The sequence below is a fragment of the Protopterus annectens genome, chromosome 16.part0 (genome assembly GCF_019279795.1).
Source record: "Protopterus annectens isolate FY-2018-M chromosome 16.part0, PAN1.0, whole genome shotgun sequence".
Lineage (NCBI taxonomy): Eukaryota > Metazoa > Chordata > Ceratodontiformes > Protopteridae > Protopterus > Protopterus annectens.
Window position 1 is genome coordinate 66,575,006 of NC_056750.1, and position 12,399 is coordinate 66,587,404.

Consider the following 12,399-nt stretch of genomic DNA (forward strand, 5'->3'; position numbering starts at 1 on the left):
GCAAGGCAAAACAGCAGATTCTTGCATCTATAAAACCTTGTTGATCCTTCAGAAGGAAGAAACATGCAAGTCATACCTGTCAACCTCTTAGAGTAAGAAATTTGGGCAAAGCCATAAATAGTGGGGTGACAAAGGCCCAAAATAAGGACATTTTTTAAATATTGTTCTTACAAACTTAGAAAGTTGATAGAACAACAGGTTTTGCATTAGCATGAATTTTTCTGAAGGATATGAAGTCTGAAACTCAAATGTCTGCCATTATTTTCTGACTAAAGTCCTCAGTTATTTGCCAGTGATGTGCAGAAAACCAGCTTTATGAGAGACAGGCCAAAAATATGAGGCAAAAATCTGGACATTCTGCAAAAATCTGGACAGTTGAAAGGCATGAATTGCATGTGTCTGTTGTCCTAAGTCATTTTAGCACTAGTCTGAAAAAAAATAACCCGTGAAATTTTCAAGGTGGGGTGTGTGCAGCTATACTTCTGTATCAAGTATTGCAAAGCTTACTATAAACATTCAAAGTACAAAACCGAGTGAGTAAAACAATACACAGCCCACAAAACACACCGATACAATAACGAAGATATGAAGTGCTGTAGACAAAAGGCATATATTGAAGGCGTTCTGAAAGGGAAAACGTTGGAGTTGTTGAAGAGTGTAGGGCTGAAGAACAATGGTGTGCTTTAAAATGGACTTTGTTGTCATTTACTGTTTAACGCTGCACAAACATATAGCTTTTGGCGACACGCAGCAGCAACATGGCTCACTTTCTTATGTAACAGAAATGTTGTCAGTCCTTTTTATGATAAGCAATAATGTAAACACATTGCATTTTGTGGGTTTGTTTTAGTGCAATGCTTCCCAAGTTCCTCTGTTGACTGTAAATGCACTCACTGACTGCCATTATGTATGACCTTCGCTCTCTCAAAAAAAAAAAAAAAAAAAAACAATCCTCACATTTCCTTTCTTTACTCACGAATCCCATTAAAGTGTTCTGTGACACTTTCTGACTTATGATACGCACAGCACATGGGGCCTGCAGTACCTTGTTGTATCCTCCCATTGTCATTCCAATTATATGTAATTTTATAAGTAAAAACAGTGGGCAAAATATTAGTTTTGTCTATGGTGACATCACCAAAAGTTCAGTGAACTTTGCCCTCTGCAACATTAGTGTAGGTTCCTACTTGTTTGATGAGAATAGACAGAGGTCATCTGGTTCTATCATTATGGTAAGTATGTGACTTGTTTCTCATTACTAGTGTTATGTTGTACATTGGTCGGCACATTTAATTTATTGGATATGTTGTCAGCTGTCACTTGCCATTTGCCCTGTGGGATTTGTTGAGTACATAATTCTGGCAACTTGCCTCAGAAAGTGGGATATGTACGCATGCCTTTACTTACTTACATCCTTGGATCAAAATGGCCTTATGTTTGGATTAGACGACAGCAGGGGTTGGATTTTGTGCTGTCTACTCAGATTTTGAGAAAGCTTGCTAGATTTTCTGTAGTCTACACTGATACTATAACTCAGATTTCAGTTAGTGCCAGTGTGACCTGGATTCTGCTCTTCTTAGCTCTTGCCTCCTGTTTACATACAGTAAAGGAAGATTCCGTTAACAGAGGGCCTGCTATGCTCAAGTGAAGAATCATGCACATGCACTCTGTGTGATGCCGTAATTGGCACACGCACTCTGTGTGATGCCGTAATTGCCACACGCACTCTGTGTGATGCCGTAATTGGCACACACACTCTGTGTGATACTGTAACTGTGAAGTGATCTTCTGCCTGGGATGGGATTTTTCTGCAGAACTGATATATGATTTTGATGGTTCTTAGACTGGATAGACAGTAGGAATCTTCCATGGCAGTTAGTGCTAGGCTGACAAAAAATGTACATTTATCTTTTTTTTTTGTTTCAGTTTAAAAAAAAACTGTGAAATCCTCTGTTGTAACAAAATCATATGCATTTAATGCATCATATTTAAGTGCATTTCTTTTATTATGTAGGTATCATGGGATCATAGGTTCATAGGTGTGTACTAGGCTAATGAGTAACTAAACTGGGAATAAACCCTTGTGTTGCCCACAGGATTGCCACCTGGCTCAGAGATAGGACAAAGATAATCAAATCATGGGAAGTTACCCGCACAAAGAGACCAGTCACCAGTGGAGTCCCTCAGGCTTCTGTGCTGGGATTTGTCCTGTTTATCGTTTTCTTTTCTGAAGTAAAAAACAGTACCAAAGGTCTCTAGCAGACTAATTCTGCTAATGACTGCAATGTAGGTGAGGTCACTGAATATCCAAATGATTTAGTCATCCTGCAGGAAGGTTTGTCCCGAATAAGTAACTGGTGCCAAAGTCATGGACTGAAGCTAAATGCTAAAAAGTGCAATATTGGATCCTTTGGGAAATTATCTACTCCAGGGAACTGTCACATTGACAATGTGCCCCTAAGAGTGGACCTAGTTGTTTGGGATTTAGGAACTTACGTGGACACTGACCTAACTTTTGACCATTGTGTGTTCATTATTGTAAGAATGTCCTTCAATATTGCACAGTTTATAAACAAAAGGATTGTGTATAGATCTAGGGATGTCATTGTCCCCCTTTATTTATCCCTCAGTAGGCCAGTCATTAAGTATAATACCCCCTTTATCATGTATGGTGGCAGCGCTGCCATCTTTGGACAGTGCAGTGGTGCAGCAATTGTGCTGTTGCCTCCGAGCAAGAAGTTCTTCGGTTCGATTCTCGGCTAGGGTGCCTCTCTGTGGAGTCTGCATATTCTCCTTGTATTAGTGTGGGTTTCGTCCCACATTACAAAGACATGCGTCTGGAGTGTTTGTCCCCAGTCCTCCACTTAAAATTGGCTTCGTTCCAGGTCGGACTTTCCCGGTAAACAAATGTTAATAAATAAATAAATTAATTAATTAATCAAATGTACTTGTCCAGATACATGTTCTGTATCTCTACATACTTGTTACCATTGTTGATGATTTTTAATTTATTAGAAAAGTTGCTATTTTTATTAGTATATTCGATTTTTTTTTTGTTGTTGTTGTTCAAACTTGTATTATTGTATTTGGACCATGCCTTGGAGCTTATCTCCCCGGGCCTCTACTGAAAATGGACATATATCCATCTAGACTAGCACGGTCAACAAATGTAAAATAAAATAAAATAAAAAATAAAATATTACATGCAACAATTGGAATGCCCACAGAGATACCTTACTAAAAGGATATAGTCTGTAAACAACATGTCCGCCATGGACCAACACAAAGCCCTGTCACTATACTCTGTATCCTGCAGACTGCTAACAGGTGACCAGTGTATGGCATACAAGGCATCCTCCAGCCCATTACAGTAGACTTCCTCTTATCCAGTCTCGTTGGGACCAGACCTTAGGCTGGATAAACAAATGGTTGGTTAATCAGAAAATGCACACAAAATAGCATTGTAGGTTATAAATCATCTAGAATAGCAGGGTTTGTGTTAGTATCCATTTTTATAATGAGTATGAAGTCTAAAACTCAAATGTCTGTCGTTATTTAGCCCAGAGGAGGCAGAAGTGTGTTCTTCTATGTTGTCTTTTGCTAGGGCTACAGCAGAAATTTGATGGACGGTTAAAGAGGAGGCCTGATAAGAGGGAGTCTGCTGTACTGATAGATTTATTATACATCACCAGGTCAGATGGCATCAGAAATGATTGGCCTAGGGATCTAAACCTCTTCTGCAACATCAACAGAATGGTTTAGAGGGACAGGTATGTCTTATAGAGGATACCACTGCTGTGGAACAGACTCCCCATCCATATAAAACAAAGTTCATCCCTGTCCATATTCAAGTGCAACTTAGATCTGTGGATGGGAAACAGAAAATTTGCTCTAGGATTGCCTGCTGTACTACTAAGGGACATAGTGAACTTCTAAGTACTTTATCCCATGCATGGGTCCCCTCAAACTGTCTATGGTACAATCCAATTAATATCTAATTATCAGTCATGGGATGGGTAAGGCCAATCTATAGCCAAATGGAGCAGGTTATTTCAAGCACAAAAAGAGAAACTCACTGGGCTTAAAATAGCCTGCAAAGGCAGCTAGCCTAGTACTTACCCATGAACCTATGAACCTATAATGACCACTAAGGCCTTTGTAAGCGTAATCAAGCCTCCCAAATGTATCCTGCATGTTTATGCATTTTAAAGGTTATTTTAAGTGGTATGTGTGAGTTAGGGCAAGATTTACAGGCTAGAGATACAGGTGTTAGATTCGGGGTATATTTACAATTTTCCATTCACTGGCCTAGGTTTTTTTTTAATAGGGTTAGGGAAGAGCTCTGCTCCATATAGATGGGAAGCCTGTTCAAATGAAGGGGTAATTCTCTGAGAAACATACTTGTCCCTCCACTGTCTCCTATTGATGTCGCAAGCATATTCCTAGATCGAGTAATTCTGAAGCTATTTGTTTTGCAGATATGCAAAAGGTCCAGGATGCTTTGTATGCCAGACATAGATCGCCTCTCAACAGTCTGTAGGAAATGAAGTGTAGAGAAAGGACATGCTGTTTATGCCCTGCATTTTTTTGTGAGGAACCTCTGTGGATGTTCCAGTCATTCCATGTGCCTGGTCAGGTGCATACCAATGGGCGCACTGTACTTAATGATATGAGTTGTTGTTTGTCTTTTTGGCTTTTCCCGGTTAGGGGTCGCCACAGCGAAACTCCGGTCCGCTAATGATTGGCAGTAGATTTTTTATGGTGCCGAGTTGCCAGCCCGATGCCCAACCTTCAGCGAAGGCACGCCCATTCACGCATATCTTTTGGAGGCCACTCGACTGCTGGCAGGATATGCAGACTCCACACAGAAGGCACTCCAGCCGTGAATCGAACAGGAGAACCTCTTGTTGTGAGGCAACAACGCTACCGCTGTACCACCGTGGTAGAAAAAAAGACTTCCATGTCCTTGTTTATAAGTTAAGCAACATAAAATGATTTCCTTGCTACCTTAATGTATGCATGACATAGCATGATATATAAAAATGTCCGTGTGACCAAAGCAACGCAACATTTAATTAGAAAGATGTAATATAGTCCAGCAGTTCAGTGCAGGGGATTAAGAGTATAAGCTGTTAACAGGCTTCATTCTTTTGTCTTCAGTTTGACTGCCTCTGTCTCCATTTGCCTTCTGTGTGACTGTATAGGTTACTTTACCATACAGTGTTCCTAGCCAGATCACCCTATAAAACAGACACATGCGCCTGGTGGGACAACCATAGTGCAGTAGTCAGGCAGCCAGCTGTTAGAAGATGCTTGCTGTACACACTTGTCTTCCTTTGTGTGCCACAGTAAGCTTTCCACGGGTGAGAGGGCAGTGGGCATGGGCATGTCCTTTACTTATGCTTGTGATGTAGCCCTTCAAGCACTCTTGCACACCCATCTTCAGTCTCTGCTGGAGATTTTCATTAATCGGCGATGTGTCTCCAAAAGACACCCCTCATCTGTCTCATAGGGAGAGGTAACAATGTAATAAATTCCTCCTCTTTCATCCTCTTCCTCCCTGACAGGTTCCTCCTGCATGGATCAGGAAATGAACGCAGGTCCACTGGCGTATGGTTAGGGCTCCATCTCTTTATGCCAGGGGTCTGGCTACATGCTTCATACTAAGACTGGTTCTAGTTCACCCAACACAGGACACACTAGTAGTCTCATTAATTAATTATTATAGAAAATAAACATTTTGTAGTTTACACTGTGGCTTTTATTGATATTGAACGTCAGATGCACACTCCTTTATGAATGTCTACTCCATCTTGTGACATAACATTCTTGGGGAAAGACATCTGTACTGTAGTCATTATGAATGGTTTTGTGATTCACTTGAGTTTTTTGAATGTATATATTCTATTTTGTTATGGTCATGGCGAAGAATGACCTACGGGATTACCTGCCATTGGTAAAGGCTATCTGCATGATATTAACTTGTATAACATTTTCTGCCTAGTGACTTAGCTAGCACATAAATGACCCCAGCAGGCAAGTGTGTGTGTGTGTGTGTGTGTGTGTGTGTGTGTGTGTGTGTGTGTGTGTGTGTGTGTGTGTGTGTGTCGTTTTATATAGATGTATTTGACCAGCAGAAAGTCAATCGCAATCCATTGAAACACAATTTTTTTACCTTTTGAATTTAGAAGTACAGCAGGAGTTACTCACACCATGTGGGAGTCATTTTAAAGCTCCATTCCTGAGATTCACTGAATTGAGATTTGCTGGGTTCTGATTGAAGGAGCATGATTGACTTAACATCAAGTCAAGAAAAAGAACAAAACTGTTTGTGTGTGTGTTTGTGGGGGTTTTTTTTGTGTTTTTGTGTGTGTTTGGAGTACATAATTTGTGATCAGGGTGGTTGAAGGGGCCCTAAAATTCTTCAGTTTTGATTTTGGTAAGCTGAAGCCGAGTAGTAACTAAGGGTACATGAGAGGACAGCAGAGGGAATTGATAGTGGATACCTTGAGAACTGCACTGTTTTCTGGTTCTTATTATTTAGGATATGGGCCGTACACACCTTGTCACATGCATAAATACACTTCACATGTAAAAGAGCAAACTTAGGCGCTTGTCTGCCTCCTTCATCAGAGTTGCTCTCTTGCAAAAATTGACAATCATCTCTACCCACGTTGCCAGTCTTTCCCACTTGTTTCCTCCACTGTTTCTATTGTAGACCCACAAGAAATTCATCCTAACCTGCTGAATAGAGCGGCAGACTCTGGTATCTGCTTGCTTGAGAGTGATTCAGTTTTAGATAAGTCTTTAACTCTACCAATAGAGGAACCAGGCACTCATTAACACTACAAGCTACAACTTGAAGGAATGTTGCAACAAGATTTTTCCCACACCCAGATTCTGTTCCTGTATAACATCTGTTTTTTTTTTCTCATTGCAAAATGACTTTACTATGGTGTCATATCTCTTCATTTGTTGTAGGGACTACTTCATTAAAATAAAACATATTTACACTCAGTTTTCTATGTTTACATAGCTCCCCCATGGTGCACATGTGGTCATGCTCTTCATTTATATGTTCGATTTGAGTGTCTGTTTGCCAATGTTACAGCATCCTGAGATATGGACAATTCTGGGGTTGCAGCCTACATCTTATATCTTTGTAATATTAGTGCATTTCACAACTTTTTTTCATACCCCCCCCCCCCCTCCAGAATAGAAATAAATCAACAATCAACACAAAACACTGGAATCCTTGGACATAAAATTTGAACTTCAAACGCTAAACCTGTAAAAAAAGTATGAAGTCTGATTTTTTTATTTGGACCTGAGGAGAGGTTTCCAACATGTTGTGTTGACCTTTAGTTACTTTGCCTTCAAAGTTTGAGAACACTTGACCTTTACCTGTAAGAGTCAATGCTCTGCAATTTTTTTTTTCAAATATTTATTTTGATTTGAAAGATACAACAAATAATAAATAAAACCCAGTATAGTACAATAAAACCCAGTGTAGGTCACAAACAAGCTAAACTAGCTCAAATGTAACCAGCTATATACAAAAGACGATGTATACCAATGAATTTATTACAAAGTATAAATAAAATTTGACAAATAATTAGAATTTGTTTGTATACCTCTTTTTAATCAGTAATTTCAAATGAGACAAATCGTTATGCTGTTTATGTAATATTAGTTTATAAGCTTTAATATATTGCAAGGCCATCTCTTTGAATCCATTCCATGAACGTTTCGACCTGTGTAACACAGTTTTACTAACATGAATAATGTAATTAAAATATTAGTATCTTTTCCTGCCTGCTGTAACAGGAATTTCCATCTCTTCCTAGCCCCACCTTATAAATCCTAACTATTTTCCACCTCCATCTACCATTACATACTTCTTACCTTGAGCTCCTTTGTTCATATTACATCACTTCCCTCTATCCTGCACACATTCTCCTTTGTCATGGTCATGTTATACTACCTCTGGTTTCTACCTGTCCTTGTTGGTGGCTTTCAGTGAGTCATTCATTTATTCATTCTATAATACCTGTTTTATTTCAGGTTACAAGGGAACTGGAATCTTCCCCTACAAGAGGCAGGAGTAAAGGAGGGAGCTAATTATGGACAAGCTGCCAGTCTGCTGTTGAACACGTGCGCGCACACACACACACACACACACACACACACACACACACACACACACACACACACGTATATCCGTATATATAAAATATATATATATATACACATATATATGTATGTATACAGGTCTACTTCACAAGCCCGAAATTTCACCTACCCAACTTTTAAAAGACAGAGACGACAAAACCGAAACTCCAGAAGACTGACCGCCCAGAACATCGACATTTCACTCTAGGTAAGTGACCACTTGGCCACCATGTTGACCTTGGCCCCTTACCCCCATGGAAGTGCGATCTTGGAGTTGGTATATTTAGTTGGGGGGTGCAGTACCCCCACATGGGTGGGTTTTCTTTGCTTCGGTTTTAATTTGTTTTCCAGATTAGCCAAGCGGTTACTTAGGGCAGTCGGTCTTCTGGAGTTTCGGTGTTGTTGTCTCGGTCTTTTAAAAGTCGAGTAAGTGAAATTTTGGGTTTGTGAAGTAGACCCGTGTATACACACATTCACATGCACAAATCCATGCACACACATGAGCATACAAACACATGCACTCGTGTGTGTGCATACACACACACTCAAACAGACAGACATATGCATGCTCTCACACATTCACAAACACACACAACACACACACACATATATCCATACACAAATATATATGCTCATGCACACACACACACACAGACACACAGACACACTCACACACACTCACAGACACATAGACACACACACACACACACACACTCACAGACACATAGACACACACACACACACACACACACATAGACACATACACACACACACAGACACACACACACACACACAGACACACACACACACACAGACACAGACACACACACACACACACACACACACACACACACACACACACACACACACACACATAGACACACACATAGACACACACACATACACACACACATAGACACACACACACACACGCAGACACATAGACACACACACACACACCACACACACCACACACACACACACACACACACACACACACACACACACACACACACACACACACACACACAGACACACACAGACACACACACACACACACACACACACACACACACACACGGTTTTCGTTATTACCAGTCCACAGGTTTAACCCCCTTTGCTAAACTGTCAAACTAGACTGCTTCCAAAGGACTGTCCTTGTGCTAGTTATATGTGGACAGAGTTGTGTATGTGTGAACACACTCCTGGCAAGGGGTACACAATTCTATACAGTTCTAGAAGCAGTAAATAAACATGGAGCATGTCTTTGATCCTGTATTGTGCCATAATAGTGCAAGTTGGGCACAATAGTGCTGGCACATTGTGTAGTGTTCTTGTAACTGGATCGTAGCTATGTGCCAGCTGCAGAAATGGTGAAAACAGCTGTTGTAAAAGTCTTTCCAGTGTATGGCATTCACTGAAGAAAAACAAACAAAAAAAACCAACATGAAATGGCATTCATTTTCTAAAGGAACAGAAAGAAAATTAAGATTATACATAGGAAGACCCCCCATCAACAGTCAGCTCCCTGCACTCTCTCCTCATCACATTAGTCGAGTGTACTTTGCTTTCCATTTATTATTCTGCAAGGCCCTCCTCAGTAAACTCATTCAAAGACATTACTGGTATCCGCGTTGACATAATTCCGCTTCTATCAGTCACTCCTGTGAGGTGTCTCATTCTGTTACTAAATTAATAAATGTTGGTTAGTCCCAAAAATATAACTTTTCTTTATTCAGCATTATAAACTGATTATAAGTGAAGATCCCGCTGAATATCCCTTAGAAATTGCTTTAATGTTATTCCGTCTGGCAGTCACTAATATGGTAGTTACCCTTTTAAAGTAGCCCTCCTGAGAGTAAAATGCAGTCCGTCAAAGAATTTCCTTTCCTTGTTGTGAATCTGGAAACTTAAATGACTTTTTGTCTACTTTCAGTTTCAACTGTTAACTCTGACCACACTTTGCAGGAGTAACTAAGTCATGTTCCTTTGACAGCTGTTGCGTGGCTTAGTTTGAACTTCGGAGGCTTTTATCTTAGCGTTTTCTTTTATTATTACCCTTATTAATCCTGCATAACGGTGTCTGTAGTGTCTAACAACAAAAACTGTTTTTCTCCCAGTAGTTAATCAGAGTAGGTTACACATATAGAAAACATTTGTTAAGCTTTCTCTTACAGTGCTGTGTAACTAAGCGAGTCACTATTTTGGTCAGCCATAGGGCTGTTTTCTGCTTGAGTGTTTGCCTCCTTCCCCTGTAACTAAAGTACACTGACTCTTACATTTGTCTCTCACACCTTGTACCTTTCTGGCTTTCTACATGCAGACATAGATTCCTGTTTGAAAGTTTTACTTACTTGTCTGACATTTGAACAAGTAACCCTTGAAAAAAGCCTCAAAATTGTATACTGTTGGTCCGTCTTTCCTGCTAAACATAAGTACCATTGTAAGTGCTGAGTGCAAGTTTTAGGCCCGTACATTAAACTTACCTCTGGTGTGCTGTCTTGAGTCAATCAAGGTCTCTCTCTAACCACTCCTACTGCCTTCTCTCTTCCCCCCACCATCTTCTTTCCTCAAACAGGTTAAACTGCTACACCTTGGTACAGGCATTGGTTCATCCCTGCGGCTTGCTTCGCACCCCACCCTGCACCAAATTCCTCCCGCCCCTGGTGCTGCAACATTGATTAGTACCAGACCACACCCCACTTTTTTAAACCAATCAGTAACAACTCGTCACTCAACAGCACCACCCTCAACCTGACACCACCAGTCCTCCAACTCTACTATTCCTTTTGCCTAAGTTTCAAGAACCATTCAGTAGGTATGCTATCACCCAAAATAGTCTTATTAACTCTACTTCTACCCCCTTTTACTCATCCCATATCTCCTAACAGCCTACGAATGTCAGGGTCACCCAGGTTTCCACTACCCTAAATTCCAAACATCCATTCCATCTACAACAGATAATAATGCACCCTTACTCATTCCCCTCATGCTTACCTCCTTAACTCCTAAATACTACCATCTTACTAGACCTAGTTACATTAGTCATAAAACTAGACACCATTACAAAACGTTATTCAGAATTTTAAAACTCATACTCGGGATACACTACAACCTCACAAAGGATTTGGTCCATCTCCACCTATAGGCCCTAATCCCCCCTACTATATCCCCTACCAGCATAACTCCAACAAATAGACCTCCTAACTCACTGCTGGCCTGCCATCTAAACATTAGGAGCATAAATAACAAAACTCAGCACCTGCATGCCCTCTTAGCTGTTCATTCCCCAGATATGTTATGCCTAACAGAAACATGGCTAAAGCCTGCCACCAAGGACCATGAGGTTCTGCCACCAGGATACAATATGTTTCGACTAGACCGTACCACCAGAAAGGGTCGTGGGGTAGCCATACTTTACAACTCTACCCTATCTGTCAGCATAGACACCCAACAACCACCCCAGTTCAATAATGCGGAGAGTCTTATCTCAAAACTACAAATTAATCAAAACAAAAATATAAACTTTGTCAGTGTCTACATTCCTCCAGGGAGAAACACAGAAACTTTAGAAGACTTCTTATATTGATTATCCAAAAACTACCCCCAAGAAACAATTGTTTTTGGAGATTTCAACATTGACTGGAACACTTGGTCTTGTCAAACCCCCACAACCCACATAAACCTCTATGGATTTAGTTAAATCGTAACCTCCCCCAACAGGACAGGAAAACCCAAGAACAAGGAAAGTACCATAGACTGGATACTCATCAATGCCCATCTTCAGTCCTATAAATCAGGCACTTTGCTCGATGACCTAAGTGACCACTGTCTCGCCTATGTAATCAAGCTCAAAGTAGACTGCTCCTACAAACCCACGTTTAGAACATTAAGAAACAACAAGAATTTTATTCTCACCAAGTTTCAGAATAAACTTAAAGCATGCAACTGGTCAGTACTAAAAAGTCCCCCCCTAGATGAAGCAGTAGCATACTTTAACACCAAATTCCTTGCTGTTCTTAACTCTCATGCTCCCAGCCACTCTATTAGAACCAAAGTTAATATTACAATATGGCTTTCTAAAGATACCAATACCAACATTTCACTCAGAAACAAAGCATGAGACACCTACCGAAAAACAAAAGCTCCACTTGATCAACTATTATTCAGACAGCTAAGGAATGACACCAAAAAATCCATAACCTTAGACAAAAAAGACTACTACTA

General features: G+C 40.4%; 1 protein-coding gene across 1 annotated transcript in view; it reads left to right on the top strand.

Annotated features, from left to right (window-relative positions):
* LOC122790513 (solute carrier family 12 member 6-like) overlaps window positions 1-12,399 on the top strand; it is a 1,559,275-nt gene that overhangs the window by 362,448 nt on the left and 1,184,428 nt on the right. The gene's annotated exons all lie outside the window — the stretch shown is intronic.